This window comes from Trichosurus vulpecula, chromosome 2 (assembly GCF_011100635.1).
Source record: "Trichosurus vulpecula isolate mTriVul1 chromosome 2, mTriVul1.pri, whole genome shotgun sequence".
Classification (NCBI taxonomy): Eukaryota; Metazoa; Chordata; class Mammalia; order Diprotodontia; family Phalangeridae; genus Trichosurus; species Trichosurus vulpecula.
This window is the reverse complement of record NC_050574.1, coordinates 357,801,559-357,816,567: the sequence shown is the minus strand read 5'-3', so window position 1 is coordinate 357,816,567 and position 15,009 is coordinate 357,801,559.

The following is a 15,009-nucleotide window of genomic DNA, read 5'->3' as shown; positions in this document are numbered from 1 at the left end:
GTTGCCCTTTGTCTGACAGTAGTAAATAATCTTCACAGTATTCTGGGAGAAAGCTTAAGACCAACGTTTCTTTGGCTCCACAAGGAGCTGAATGCTTCTTTCGTGACTTTCATTTTTTGGTGAAAGTCAGTCAGTGTCCTTTTGAACTGTTTGCCTGGATGAGCATGACCCTATTTTTTCTCATACTAAGATTCTGAAAATAGATACATTGGGATGAATTAATGGAAATTTATTTATTTATTCATGGAGGACAGCACCTCTGGTTTGAGGGCTTTCTGAGCCCTTTTCAGGTCTGCTTACCTACCTTTGGTGACCACCTTTCACCAAACTCTCACTTGTGGCTCCAAGAAGCTGTAACCAGCAAAGCAGCCACACCGTGGTAAAACCATGTTGACAGAAAGGCTAAATCAGGTTGAGGGTAACCAACAGGACTCAAACTCATCAGTGAGTTAAAGGGATGTCTACCCCAAGCAAGTAAAGACTTCCCCTGGTGGAATGAATGGATGAAAACAATTTGTTCTAACGGCCATGAAGGCAGCTGAAGTAGGTACTGTGGAATGGTGAGAGCTTGGTCAGACATCAGACATGCCAAGGTCATCCACTGCATCCCAAGCCATTGACAGTCATCTTGATTTCTGTCTTGCCACTGGACTTGGATTACTCAGCAAAAGAGTCTGAGGCTGACAACTCTGTACAACTCTGCTTCACTTAAATCTAATTCACAGGTAAGGTAAGACATCACCCCATTATGTCGTTGGTTCTCTTAGAAAATGAAATACAAGCAATGACCCTACTCTTGTCCATACTCAAATTCTGAAAATGGATATTTTTCCTTAGGGAAAAATTCATGAGTTTTTTTTTTGTTCTGTCAGAGAGATGAGACTAACTCATTTGTACTAGCCAGAATGACTTTCCTTTCAGGACTGTTTTTTTTTTCTAAAGTGGAAAATAGATAGCTTTGTTAACCTCTTCTGTCTCTGAAACACCTGCCTCCAAACTTGCTGACATTGGAGATTGTTTTAATATTTTTAAAAGAGGAAGATACCAATTTCTTCCTTAAAAGTTAAAATCTAAATAAGTTGATGTGTAAAGGGTCTAACAGGCATAATTTCACAAATGATGGCAAGTGTTAAGGAAGGTTTCCAAAGCTAAAATGATAAACCTTCGTGAAAGCAAGTTATAGAATCACAGGATTTGAGAGTTGGAAGAGACCTCAGAGACCATCTGTTAACCCATTCATGAACGTAATACCCACAATGACCTATCTGACAAATGGGCATTCATCTTGAGACTACTAATCCCACATCCCCTTCACCTTAGATGACCTTCCAGCTTTTTTGTATGTATCTTATATGTATTGAGTTATTTACACTTTGTCTCATTGATTAGAATGCATGTTCCTTGAGGTAAGGGGCATTTTTTCCCCATCATTTGGGGAATGGTTGAAAAATTACAACATTTGAATGTAACATAATATAATACTATTATGCTGAAAGAAGTAATGAAAAGGACAGTTTCAAAGAAATGTAGGAAATCTTGTATGAATTGATGCAGAGTGAAGTGAATAATTTATCCATAAATATCAACACTGATAATATAAGAACTTTGAAAGACTTAGAAACTACAATCATAGGACCCATGATGAAATATGTTACCAATCTCTTGAGGGAAGTGATGGATACAGGGTTCAGAATGAAACAATTTTTATGGATGTGACCAATGTGGGGATTTGCTTTGCTTAACTGTACATTTGTCTGAAGGGTTTTGCCTTTCTTTTTCTTTCCTTTTTTTCCCATTGTATTCAGGGCAGTGGGGGGGTGGGGGATAGATTATGTTAACTGAAAATAAAATAAAATAAAATTTTTAAAGGTAGAAAAGGTAGTAAAAACAAACACCTACTCTTTTATTTTTAAATAAGCTTTCATTAAGTGCCAGCTATGTGCCAGTCACTGTGCTGAGCCCTTTACAATTGTTACCTCATTTTATTGTGCCGTGAGGTCGATATTCTTAGTATCCACATTTTACACTTGAGGAAACTGAGACAGATAGAGCTCAAGTGATTTGCCCAGGATCACATAGCTAGTACGTGTTTAAGAGTCAAATCTGTACTCAGGTCTTTGTGATTCCAGGTCTAGTACCCTGTTTACTGTGCCCTTCTGTCATTGTGCTTCTGGTGCTGATGTTGAAACAATACAGATTTCCAAATGCACAAGTTTGGTTATATCTCTGTCTTTGGTTCTATCAATATCTATCTCTTCATCTGTCCCTGTATCTATGTATCTCATATGTCTTTCTCTATTTGTATCTGTAACTCTATCTTGCTTTTGTTATCCATGTACATAGGTAAGACAGTTTGGGGGGGAAAATATCTTTCTTATACTTTAAGAAATAAACTTTCGAGGAGGGATGTACCATGCCCCAATTTCCTTAAAGGAGTGATCATGAGATAATAGTAATCTTTTTTTAAAAGAATGTCAAGAGATTGTGAAAAATTTTGTTTAGCCAAAAAAATAGATTTCAGCCCTATCTGCATGTGCCCATGGTACCCTATTGCCATTTTTAGTTTCTTTTGCTATTTCTGATTTCCCTATTGGAAGTGAATATAAACAACTGACTTCAATAAATGAATTTACATTTTTTTCCTGAGGAAAAACTAATGAAAAGAGAGTGACAAAATGTATGAATATACTCAGTGATATGACTCAATTTTAATTTCTTCTCTCCTTTCTCCAACATTTACCAACCAAATAAATATGAATCTATATTATATGCTTATCAATCAGTCAACATATACTTATTAAATGCCTACTATATGTCCAGCACAATGCTAAGTGCTGAGTATACAAAAAGAGGCAAAAGTTAGTCACTGTCCTCAAGGAGTTTACAATCTATTAATCAATTAGCATTTATGTATATATAACATAGACGTGTACATATATGCATGGTATACAAATATATATGCATTGTATATGGACATACACATTTAAATACACATATGTGTGTATAACATTAATATAATTTTTGGGCTGAATTAATGAGAGTTATTTTCCAGAAATATGGAGGTGATGGTCCCACCATACTCTGCTCTGGCCATACCCCTGCTTGAAACATATCTGGAGTATTATGTTCAGGTCTAGATACCACAGTTTACAACGAATATAGATAAGCTGGAGCGTATCCAAAGGAGAACCACATTAGTGAAGGGCCTTGACTCCATGTCATATGAGGACCAGTTGAAGGAAGCAGGCATGTTTAGCCTGAAGAAGAAAAGACTAAGAGAGGGTATGTTAGCTATCTTCAAGGATTTGAAGGGGAGGATTATATTTGTTCTCTTTGACCCCAAGGGACAGAACTTGGAGTGTCAGATGGGAGTTGAAAAGAGATCTGGCCAGGAAATATTCCTCAAACTTATTGCTGTCTGAAAGAGGAATGGGCTGATTCAAGAAGTCCGGGGTTCTATGTTCTGGGAGGTTGCCAAGTAGAAGATTCACAGCTGCTTTTGAAGTATATTATAGTGGGGATTCCCTTCATTTATGGATTGGACTAATGAACTGCAGATAATCTCATTCTGTTTTCAAGTTTGGTGATATCTGCATAAGCATATGCATGGACACACTTAATAACATAGCTACCCTTACATTAAGAATGATCCATATACAATTGCTACTTTCATTAGTGTAGTAGGTGTGTGTGAATATCCTAAATATATAATTTATACATACTTCCTAATTTAAAATTTGTAGACACAAATCCTAAATTGTTTGCCTTGAATCTTCTAAATAAGATACATTTTTCTGACAATAGAAATTCCTTCACTAATCCTAATAAGAACACATCAAATTGGCTTATGAAGTACACTCACTATCTTACTCTCCATCTTATAACCTTGTTATGCTTTTGAGACTCCTCTGGTTTGAGGTAATATGCCTACAGATTGCTTAGATCATTTGACAAAAATATTGGAAATTTACAATATCAGTGAAATATTCCTTCACAAAGATATGAGGATGTAAATATGCCCTAGAACACTGGAATTTCTTGTTACAAAAGGACACTAGCTGCCAGAGCTCCACTGAGCATCAGAAATCTCACTGTGGAAGCTTTATGCAGTGCTTCCTGGCTTGAGCTAAATAAAAAGATGGATTAGTTGCTTTTTTGGGATCTAAGTGTTAATTGCATCCTAATAAAATCATCTAGTTAAACTGTGTGTTTTGTGGTACAGCTCCGCGGAGAAGGGATTTCTAAAGGCAGCCTGCTAAGTTGATTGTGCTGCTAGATAATTAATTGAAATGAGGAGGGAAAAAGAAGAAAAGAATTCAGAAATGCTGGCTTTTCTTCATTATACAAAGTTGCTAAGATTAATTCCAATAGATACAAACCTCTATCTCTGTCTCTCCACATCTCTCTCTTTGTCTCAGTCTCTCTGTGTCTCTGATTTTGTCTCTGTCAGTTTCTGTCTCTGTTTTTGTCTCTGTATCTGTGTGTCTCTGTCTTCTTGTCTCTCTTCCTCTCTGTCTCTGTCTCTCTCTGTATCTGTCAGTCTGTGTCTCTGTCCGTCTCTGTCCCTGTCTCTCTCTCTGTCTCTCTCTCTGTCTCTGTCTCTCTCTGTCTCTCTTTGTCTCTCTGTCACTCTCTGTCTCTCTGTGTCTCTGTGTCTCTCTGTCTCTCTCTCTTTCTCTCTGTCTCTCTCTCTCTCTCTCTCTCCCCCCCCCCACCCCGGCAGTTTTCTCAGCTACAGCAAAAGTCTATTTTTATAGTTGCTGCCTTTGTGTACCCTCTTTTCCTTTCAACATGAAATGGATATAAGAGGTTAAAAGCCTTTAATATACCTTTAAAAAATAAGATGTTACATTCATTATTTAGAAGTTTGTCTATAAGAAAATTGTGTCACTGAATTCTTTGGTGTTTTGTTTCATTTAACATTTTTGCCAATTATGTTTAAATCATACCAGCCCCATTGCTATGTATTGTCCAGAGATAATTTACCTTTGCCTTTATTTTTTGGAAGCTAGTGATCAATGGATTATTTGCTTTTTATATCAATGTTAATATTTCACCACTTTTATGCCCACCATTGCTAATACTCTAATATTGATTTCATTTCTTTTTTTTTTCTCCTTGGCATTAGTTACAAATTACATCTTTCTCTTCTTTAATGATTTTAATATTATTTATTGTATCAGGGATTGATTTTACCCAAGGGCCAAGTCTTGATTAAATCCCCTAAGTGATCAACCTTTTCTGTTTTAGGCCTAATTTTCTCTACCACCAATATGTCCTTAGACTTCAAATATCACTGATAAACATTGTACTTTTGAGCTCACTCCTATGTATGCCATGGTCCAACTGCACACAAATATATTTCAAAGACAAAGAGCAATATATTGTTTACCAACTGAAATGATAAATATAAGATGCTTATAAATGTTCACTAGTATTGTTCTTTTAGCAGTTATTTATCTTTATATCTCCCTTAACCTAGCTGTGGAAGCATGGCATGATGGGTAGAAGGTTGAATTTGGCATGAAGAAGACCTTGGTTCAAGTCCTGACTGATGTGCATGACACCACCATGATCAATCACTTAACTTCTTAGTACCAAAAGGTAATTCTCTAAGATTATAAACTGCAAACCTCATGTTCTCGATTGGTGAGGAGAATTTCCACTCCAAGACACAGAGTGAAACAAAATAAAACAACAAAGTTCTAATGAACAGAAGTGTGCACAAACCAAAGAAAAAGTGCATCATACATAGTAGGCACTTTTGAAATGTTTGTTGAATTTAACCCTGATTTCTTGCCATAAGATATTCCAGGAAGAAACCAGGTCTTAGTTATACCTCTTTGCTTCAACAACCAATGAGGAAGAGGGAAAAAATAAGAGAAGGTAAAGGAAAAGAATCTTGTTTTTTTTTTTTCCTCTGACTTTACATCTTAACTACTCTCATCACTCTAAAATTATATGGTATATAGGTATATATGATATGGTTACTGAAGAAAACTTTTTTAATGTATTCAGTTCTACAACATGTTCCTTATAAATGGTTGTTTCTGGTTAGAGACACAAATATACAGGTGTGTGTTTATACACACATATACGTATACATATACATATACATGTATATATATTTAGGCAATGCAGAAGATCTGTGTTGTTGGAAGGTGGGAGCATGTTGGATAAGTGCCACTGTTGCATAATCAGGCTAGGATTCAGTTAGGATTTGATTTTCATGCCCATGACAAGCCTATTCTTATTCTGGTAGGCCATCCTCCATTTTTTTTCAAGAAAATTTACAATTTGTTTTCATTGTCATTCCCTCGTAATTCTTATAAGAATACTATTTTAACGAATTCTTTAAAAGAACATGGACAATTTCTATTCTCTTTTATCAAGATAAAATAGATTCTGAATTATGAACTCCTCAATAATACCTATTCATATAGGAATCTAGGGTTAAATATTGCTCTGATACATGGTTTTTCAAGCAATTGTCTCAAAAATTCAGATGCACAAAAAACACTTTTGGAAACAAGTAACACAAAATATATAATATTTTCCTCAAATGTTCCCACTAATTTTTACTAGTTGCCTGGTTTTAGGAAAATTAATTATTCTCTCTGAGTCTCATGTTTATTGTCTAAAAACTAAAAAAAAAAATAATAGGGTCATTAATCTAGAGCTAGAAGGGACCTTAGTAGTCCTCTATTTGTAAATAATCATTTTATAGGTGAGGAAATTGAGTCACAGTAAAGTTAAATAACTTGTTCAAGGTTATATAACAAATGTAAAATCAGATTCTGTGACTCCAAACGTCAGTGTTCTTCCCGCTGTACTTCACTTCCTCCTAGTGAATGAAACTGGCTGTGGCATTAGGAAGACCTGAGATCATTTGTTCCCTCTGACCTGATACCATAGGCAAGTCATTGACTATCTCAGTATCTTTAGGCAACTCTTTAAGATTTACAGATAATTGGTGATTTGAATCTTTATTTCTTCATGTAATTTTCATACTAGAAGTTCTCTACATTGAAGAAATCACTGATCTGAACCAAGCCCGATAATAATGATAATAAAATAATAATGATAATAATTATTAGGCTACCTAGGTTTTATATAAACCTTCAAAGTCCTAGATAAGTCTGAATTATTAATACAGGTTGCAAATGAAATTATACTTTTTGTTTACTTTTTCTGCCTAATTTTCATAAGTTAAATAGTAAACAATAACTTTTAAGTCAGGAGTCCAATTCATTGTAAAACTCAGGAAAGGAAGGAAGTAGTTGGATTCTAGCTATTTCTTTACACACAGGGATCTTGATTATGGACAGAAAAAGTGACTTTCTCAAAATTATGTGGTAAGTTTGCGTCTGAGCTAGAACCTAGGAGCTTTAAATCCTAGTCTAGTTGTTAACCCACTAAATCATAATAAATAATGCTTGTCTGTAGACCAGTCACCAGCTTCATATTTCAAAGAGCCCAGAGCTATAAGTCACTTAAAGCTTTTATTGAATTAAAATGTAAAGGGGACATGTCTCCCACACAGCCAGCTAGCCCTAAATAAGCCCATTCTGCCCAGTTTTCTTAAGAGGAAATAAGTGATATAAATCCCTAAGTATATTTAATGTGGTTTTGAAAGCAAATTCCCTGTTGTGTTACACAAATGGGGAAAAAACATGCAGTGACTCCAGCACAGAATAATAAGGTGGTAGTGAGCTCTACAACTGTGAGAGGTAATGGTTAGCCAGTGATCAGGTTAAACATGACACCAGAGGCCAATCTGTTTTTCCTTCATGGTATCTAAAAGGGGCCCCAGGGGACTGTTTGTGGAGGCAGGGATAGAGGAGAAAGGACCAAGTTAACCTTACTAGATTCTTTACACTTTGAACATTTTCCTTTTGACCTTCAAATCCCTACTCAGTTAAATTGTCACTTCTATGGATGTGACTTTTTTCAAGGAGAGTGGGAAAGGCAGACCTAATTTTAGCATGATATTTTAGGCTATTTCCTAAACTTCTTGAGCAATTAAAAGATTGATCTGGAATATCATTCACCATAGCTTGAGGCAGTTATTCCCTTTTCCACAAACAACTGGGTGTTGCAGTACACTGCAGAGTTTGGGATATCTGTTTCATAACTTGTTTCATTTTTTATCAATAGAGAAAAAGTTTCCTCTGCCCTCCCCCATACACACCAAACATTATTATTTTAAAGAAATGTCATTCTTCACTCTTCTGATAAGTATTTGTTCATAAAGTTTAATGCTCTCCTCAGGAGATCTTGGTCCTGCTTTTGTTATTATTAAGGATTATTATTTATGTCATTTGTTTAATGGCATAATCCAAGATTCAAGTCTTTTTTTTTCTTTTCCAGAATCTAGGCCCTTGGAGCTTAAAATAATTTACAATGTCTGCACAATTGTGACCCAGGTATAGGAGGTTATCATAGAAAAGCTTAAGAAAATAAATATGCAAATTTAAAAGGGATTGTCTGGGAGTGAACAGGGGCCACCAAAGGAAGCAGATGTTTAAGAGAAAGGACGCCCTTTGAAATGGCACAAGTAAAAACCCCAAAGGAGTATTTGGGCAATTGATCTAAGAGGAATAGATGAAAAGAAGGCCAAAGGGCAAGGAAGGGTGAGTTGATGCCCTATCTAAAATTTGAGTATTTTTTTTTTAAGAAACCAATGCAAAATCAACAACATCTAGAATTTCCAGTGTGGAGATTTGGTAAATCCCTTTTCCAAATATGACTCCATCTCTGTTTAATCTAGCAGTGGGGAACCCAAGGCCTGGAGGCCACAGGTGGTCTTCTAGGTCCTGAAGTAGAGCCTTTTGACTGAGTCCAAGTTTTATAGAACAAATACTTTTAGTAAGAGGATTTGTTCTGTGAAGGTTGGATTCATTCAAAGGGCCTTACTTGAGAGCCTAGAGGGCCACATGTGGCCTCGAGGCCACAAGTTCCCCACGAGATTTGCTTCCTGTGTGACCTTGAACAAATCACAACCACTCAGGCCTCACTTTTTTCACTTGTAAAATGAGACACTCTGAGGTAATGCAAAGCTATGAATTTATGATCCTATCCACCTCTGGCAACTTTCTAATATTCTTAAGTTACAAAGAAGGTGCTGATAAAGGGGTTCTCTTCTTGTGGGAGTTTCCTGTATCAATGAAATCATAGGTACAGACCCTATGCTAGCCTCTCTACCACTCTGGTATGAGAAGCAGAGGAGAGACTCTTTATTCAATCTATAAAAGAGGACAATTGGGTGGTAGAATTCTGAGTGCCATGTATGGGTACAGGGAATTCCTACAGAACCAAGCTCCTCTTCACTCAGTGCTCCCCACCGCTTTCTCCTTATCCCTTGAAAAACATGTTATATAATTTAATACTTTCCCAGGCATCAAACATCTGTTGGATCTCCATAACCCCAGTATATGACATAACCAAGTGCTGTGGAGGCTGCAGATAGTTTCTGTTAGTGTTTATTTAAAGGCCTCTGGATTCTTTTAGTGTAAATAGGTTATTATTTGGAGTTCAACATTGGTACACACTGTGGAGAGACCAAGTGAGGTTTAGTTTGGCAAGAGTTAATATAGCTATAGTTCATTTTGTAATTGAGCCATATTGCATTTACTAATGCCTGAGGAACTGACACAGTGATATTAATAGTCCTTCCCCTGCTCTGGGGTGCAACTAAGTCAGCATAGGTACCATAATATGCTAGTTCTATGATCAACCTGGGGGACTGATCTGGCAGTCAATGCTTTTTGCTCTGTGTTCTTCATTACTCTTCTATATTTTTAAGTCTTTCAATGTTCTACAATTAAAAAAGAGAAAGTAAAAAAGCAAAATTCACATGCTGTAAAAAAAAAAAAGTAGAATCAGCTATATTTCCACAATCAGTTTTCCCCTCTTTTCTCTTGCTCTTCCATATGTAATGCTAGCACCATTACCACCTTGGAATGGAAAGGTTTATGAATCAACAAATTATCATAAGTATGCATAATTGAATGAGAAGTTGGGGCAGGGGACATAGTTTCTTAATTTTCAAGAATTTTGAGGCCTGGAAGGGTGAGCTGATGCCCAACCTAAAATTTGAGTACAAGAAACTTTTTTTAAAGATCACTTTTTACAATAGGTCACTTTTCCATCTCTGTTCTTCACCTTCACCTGCCTAGGAGTTGAGGGAGTATGAAAATTTGGCTGAGCTCCCCCAACCTACATGACTATCATTATCCTGTACTCAGTGCTGCAGTTCGATTTGGCTGATATCACAGAAAACCAAGTTCTAAATTTAGGAGCGACTTTGGGACTCATGCTTTCTGAATCAATGGTGACAGTCTCAGTTTCCTCAGGGAATTTTTGATAGACGATTTTGGGGTGTGTGTGTGTGTGTGTGTGTGCGTGTTCAACATCCTCCATTTTTCCTTTTCTCTCAAGAATGTTGTGCTTCCAAGAGGTTTAAACTGCCTATACTAAGCTCAGGTTATTCTTTCAAGAATAGGGGTAATACAAAAAGGACAAAAACAGTGACAGCCAGAGAATAAGAATATAAATTGTATATGTCCCCTATGATGTGTCAACCATTTCAGCTATTTGACCTTTAAGCCATTATCTCAAAAAAAAAAACATTTTCCTAATCTCTTTTGAGTGCTATTCAATGACAGTAGCTGTCTTTTGGGTTGCCATTTAATAATTGCAATATGAATGGTTCATATCTACATAGCACTATACATTTAGAGAATGTAAGCTCCTTGAGAGTATACCATTTTTGGATTTCAGTCCCTGCTACCTAGCACACAGTAGGTGCTTAATAACTGATACTGACATTAATCATCACATTTGATCCTCATGACAAATCTAAAATAGATACTATTACTAGCTCCCTTTTCCTAAGTCAGTCAGTAAACATGCATATGTTAAGTACTTACTATGTGTCAGGTACTGTGCTAACCTCTAGAGATACAAAGAATGATGAAATACACGATCCTTGCCCTCAGGGAGCTCATCTTCTAATGGGAGAGATAACCTTCAAAGAACTGTGTACATATTAAATCTATAGAGTAGATAGAAGTTAAATGCAAGGAGTGGAGGTATCAAGAAAAAGACCCTTTAGAGGTAGGAACTGAGCTGAGTCCTCAAGAAAACAGTTTAAAGATTGTTGCTATGGCTGCCCTATGGTACAGTGCATATGGTCTGCTGTGCCTGGAGTCAGGAAAACCTGAATTCAAATCAAACCAAGCCTAGCTACATGACCCTGGTCCCTGGGAAATGAGTTTGTTTAAACTTTATCTGCCTCAATTTCCTCATCTGTAAAATGAGGATGATAATAATAGTACCTCTATCCCACAGTTGTAGAGAGGATGAAACAAGATAATATGTGTAAAGCACTTTATAAACCTTAAAGCTCTAAATACGTTCTACTCCTACTGCTGCTGCTAAAGATGAAGATGATGCCAGTAATGCTGATGATGGTAGAAGTAAGGGAATCCTGAAGGAAGCGTTAAGAAGGGAAAGCATCCCAGGCATAGGGGAAGCTATAATCAGCTTTAATAAGCTTAAAACCACTGTTGAGACTTTGAGGACACCCTGTATAAGAATAGTCAGTCTATCAACAAACCAGGTACTGTGACAAGCACTGGGAATACAAAGAAAGAAAAACCAGCCCCTGCCCTCAATCACTCACAATCTAAAGGTCAGATGATAGGCAAACAAATATATACAAACAAGTCAAATACAGGATAAATAGGAAATAAGAGAGAGAAGGCACTAGAATTAAGAGGGTTTGGAAACACTTTCTATAGAAGGTGGGATTTTAATTGGGTTTTGAAGGAAGCCAGAGAAGACTGGAGGTGGAGATAAGGAGGAAAATATCCTAGGCCTGGGAGATGGTAGTGAAAAATGCCCAGAGTAGATTTAGAGAGTATCTTGTATGAAGAACATGAAGGAGGTCAGTATCACTGGATTGAAGAATATTTGGGTGGGGTGGGCATGGGGGGCAGGGAATAGATGGGGCATAAATTATAAGGTAAGTCTAAGAGGACTCAAAAGGTAAGGCGGGGTGGGAGTAACAAAGGACTTTTAGCACTAAACAGAATTTTGTATTTGCTGTTGGATGTGATTGGGAGTGAAGTGTCAGACCTGTGCTTTTGAAAAATTACTTTGGTGGGTGATTGGAAGATAGACTGAAGTGAGGAGAGACTTGTGGCAGGCAAACAACTGACAAGCAATTGTAATAACCTAGTCATGAGGAGATTAAGACTGCAAAGATAGGAAGTTGCCAGGTTTTGAATTCTTTAAAAAAACGATTTTGTTTTTGATCCTAGAGGTCATAGGGAATCACAGGAGTTTATTGAGTAGGGAATGACATGGCTGTAACTTTAGCATCTGAGTGGAGGATGTAATAGACTAAGGAGAGATGAGGCAGGGAAAACAGCAATTGTTCAGTCATTCAGTCATGGCCAACTCTTCATGACCCCATGGACCACAGCATGCCAGCCTCTCCACTATCTCTCAGTCTGTCCAAGCTCATGTTCATGGTTTCCATGACACTTATCTATCCATATTATCCTCTGCTGTCCCCTTTTCCTTTTGCCTTCAGTCTTTCCCAATGAGTCTCTTCTTCTCATTAAGGACCAAAGTATTTAAGCTTCGTCTTCAGTATTTGATCTTGCAATGAAGAGTCTGAATTAATTTCTTTAAGTATTGACTGATTTAATCTCCTTGCTGTCCAAGGGATTCTCAAAAGTGTTTTTCTTGCATCACAATTTAAAAGTGTTGATTACGTGGTTTCCTTATAGAAGGCTATTGCAATAGAATGAGTATGAAGTGAAGAAAATATGCACTTCACTCGCAGTTGTTTGAGTAGGGAGAAAGGAATCTATTGAAGAATTTTGTGAAGGTAGAAGCCACCACACCTGGCAATAAATTAGATATATGGAGTGATTGGGAGAAAGCAGTTGAGAATGATACTGAAAGGATCTGATGACTGGAAGGATGATGGTATCTATACCTGAAGAGGAAGGTAAGACCTATAGAGGTTAAATGACTTGCCTAGAGTCATACAGTGAGATATCATTTATATAGCACTTTAACCTTTCCAAAATGTCACCCTACGTTGATCCGTTTTTATGTTTAATCTATATTATTAACATTTTCTCCATCACTTTCTTCAGTCTAGACAATGAGCAAAACATAAATCAAGTCCTGATTTATTCAGCATTTGCCAGTTTCTGAGGTACACATGCTTACACTGAAAATAGATTTTCTTTTCTCTTAAGCTTGCATTTACCACTAATCTAAAGCAATCATTCTCCCCTACTGATGGCTAAATACCCTGTACAGCTCACCTTTACCTATCCTGACCTACATTTTTTTCAATTTTCCAAGAATCTCTGGAACTTTTCCTTCTTCATTTTTCATTTCAGCAGGCCAAGTGCAACCAAAACACTGAAAAATGCATTTCCTAAAAACACTGAAGTACTATCAAAAAAAAAGCTAGAAACAAATTGCCTAGACTATGATCTTCCATGTATATTCTAGGTATTTTGAGTATTTCTGTATAATGATCACTGGATCTGTTGAGCCCCTCCTTCCGAATGGCAGCCATCAAGCCTTCTACCAGTATGACACCTTCAGGAATACCTAATACTTTTGAAAACACAAACTGAAAATTCAGCACCATGAGCAACACCAAGAAAAGAAATAATGAAAGGCTTATACTATTTGACCCCTAAGGTATTTAAAGTTCTGAAATTCTATGACCTAGGATAAACAGAAAGGACATGCCCCTGATCTCCTATATCGAGGTAGTATCATATGGGCTATACATCTTCCCTTGGTCTCCTGTCATTTCTCAAAGAAAGACTGCTTCTTGGATAACAAACAAGAGCTTATTAAATAACACTTCAAAATCTTACATTAGATGATATAAGACTAAAACTGACTCTCTTATTCACAGTAGGCAAATATTTACAATACTAGGTCAGTAGGTGAGGTTTCAGGGTAATGAGCCTACAACATGGCTTATTTAATCTCATAAAAAGTAAATATGTTTTGGCATGTATTGCCTATAGTCAGGTCAAAGTTTCTAATAGCATTAATAATGCTGATATGGGAAAGAATCTTAGTTGTAGGTAGCCCAGAAGGAATGGAGCACTGTGCCCTGGGTAGTAATGACCAGTAATGAATATCCTCCCTTGGTGACTGCCATCCACAATAAACTGAGCTCTTTGAGAGCGAAGGCTATCTTTTGCCTTTCTTTGTATTCCCCATGTTTAGCATGGTGTCTAGGATATAGTGGATGCTCAGTAACTGTTTATTGACTTACTGACAGATGTGCCTCTTCTTATGATCCCTCTTATGCCTCCACATTATCTACAAGGTACAATCACCAATGTGTGTGTTCTCCATCTCCAACCCTCATAGGGATGAAGATCAGACAGCCTGACATAGAAATTCTGAATTAAGTCTTGTTGACAGACTGAATCATCTTGTGGTATGGCTAAAGCTGCAGGCTATCCTCTGACCCCACCTCTATCTTGGACTCAGTTGTTTTTGTTTCAAGTGAAGTACTAAGGTTCTTTGCATAATTATACTATTCTCCCCACTTCATGATTTCATTCCATTTGTTTTGTGAGCCTCTTCCTAATTATTTTTCTCTTTCATCTATATTTACTGTTCAGTCATGTCTGACTTATCTGTAAGAAAGGCACCATCATTATCATATTAGCTCACACAACTTACCTCACATACTTTTCTAATGGGAGGAAGCATTTTGTAAACCTTAAAACACATTACGTCATTATTGGTTTTCTCTGTGCCTGAGGGAAAGTGATCCCAATAATACATTGTTGTGCTTGTTCACTTGTCTCAGTTATATCTGCCTTTTCATGACCCTATTCGGGGTTTTCTTGGCACAGATCCTGGAGTGGCTCGCCATTTCCTTTGCTAGCATATTTTACAGATGAGGAAACTAAGACAAACAGGGTTAAATGACTTGCCAGGGTC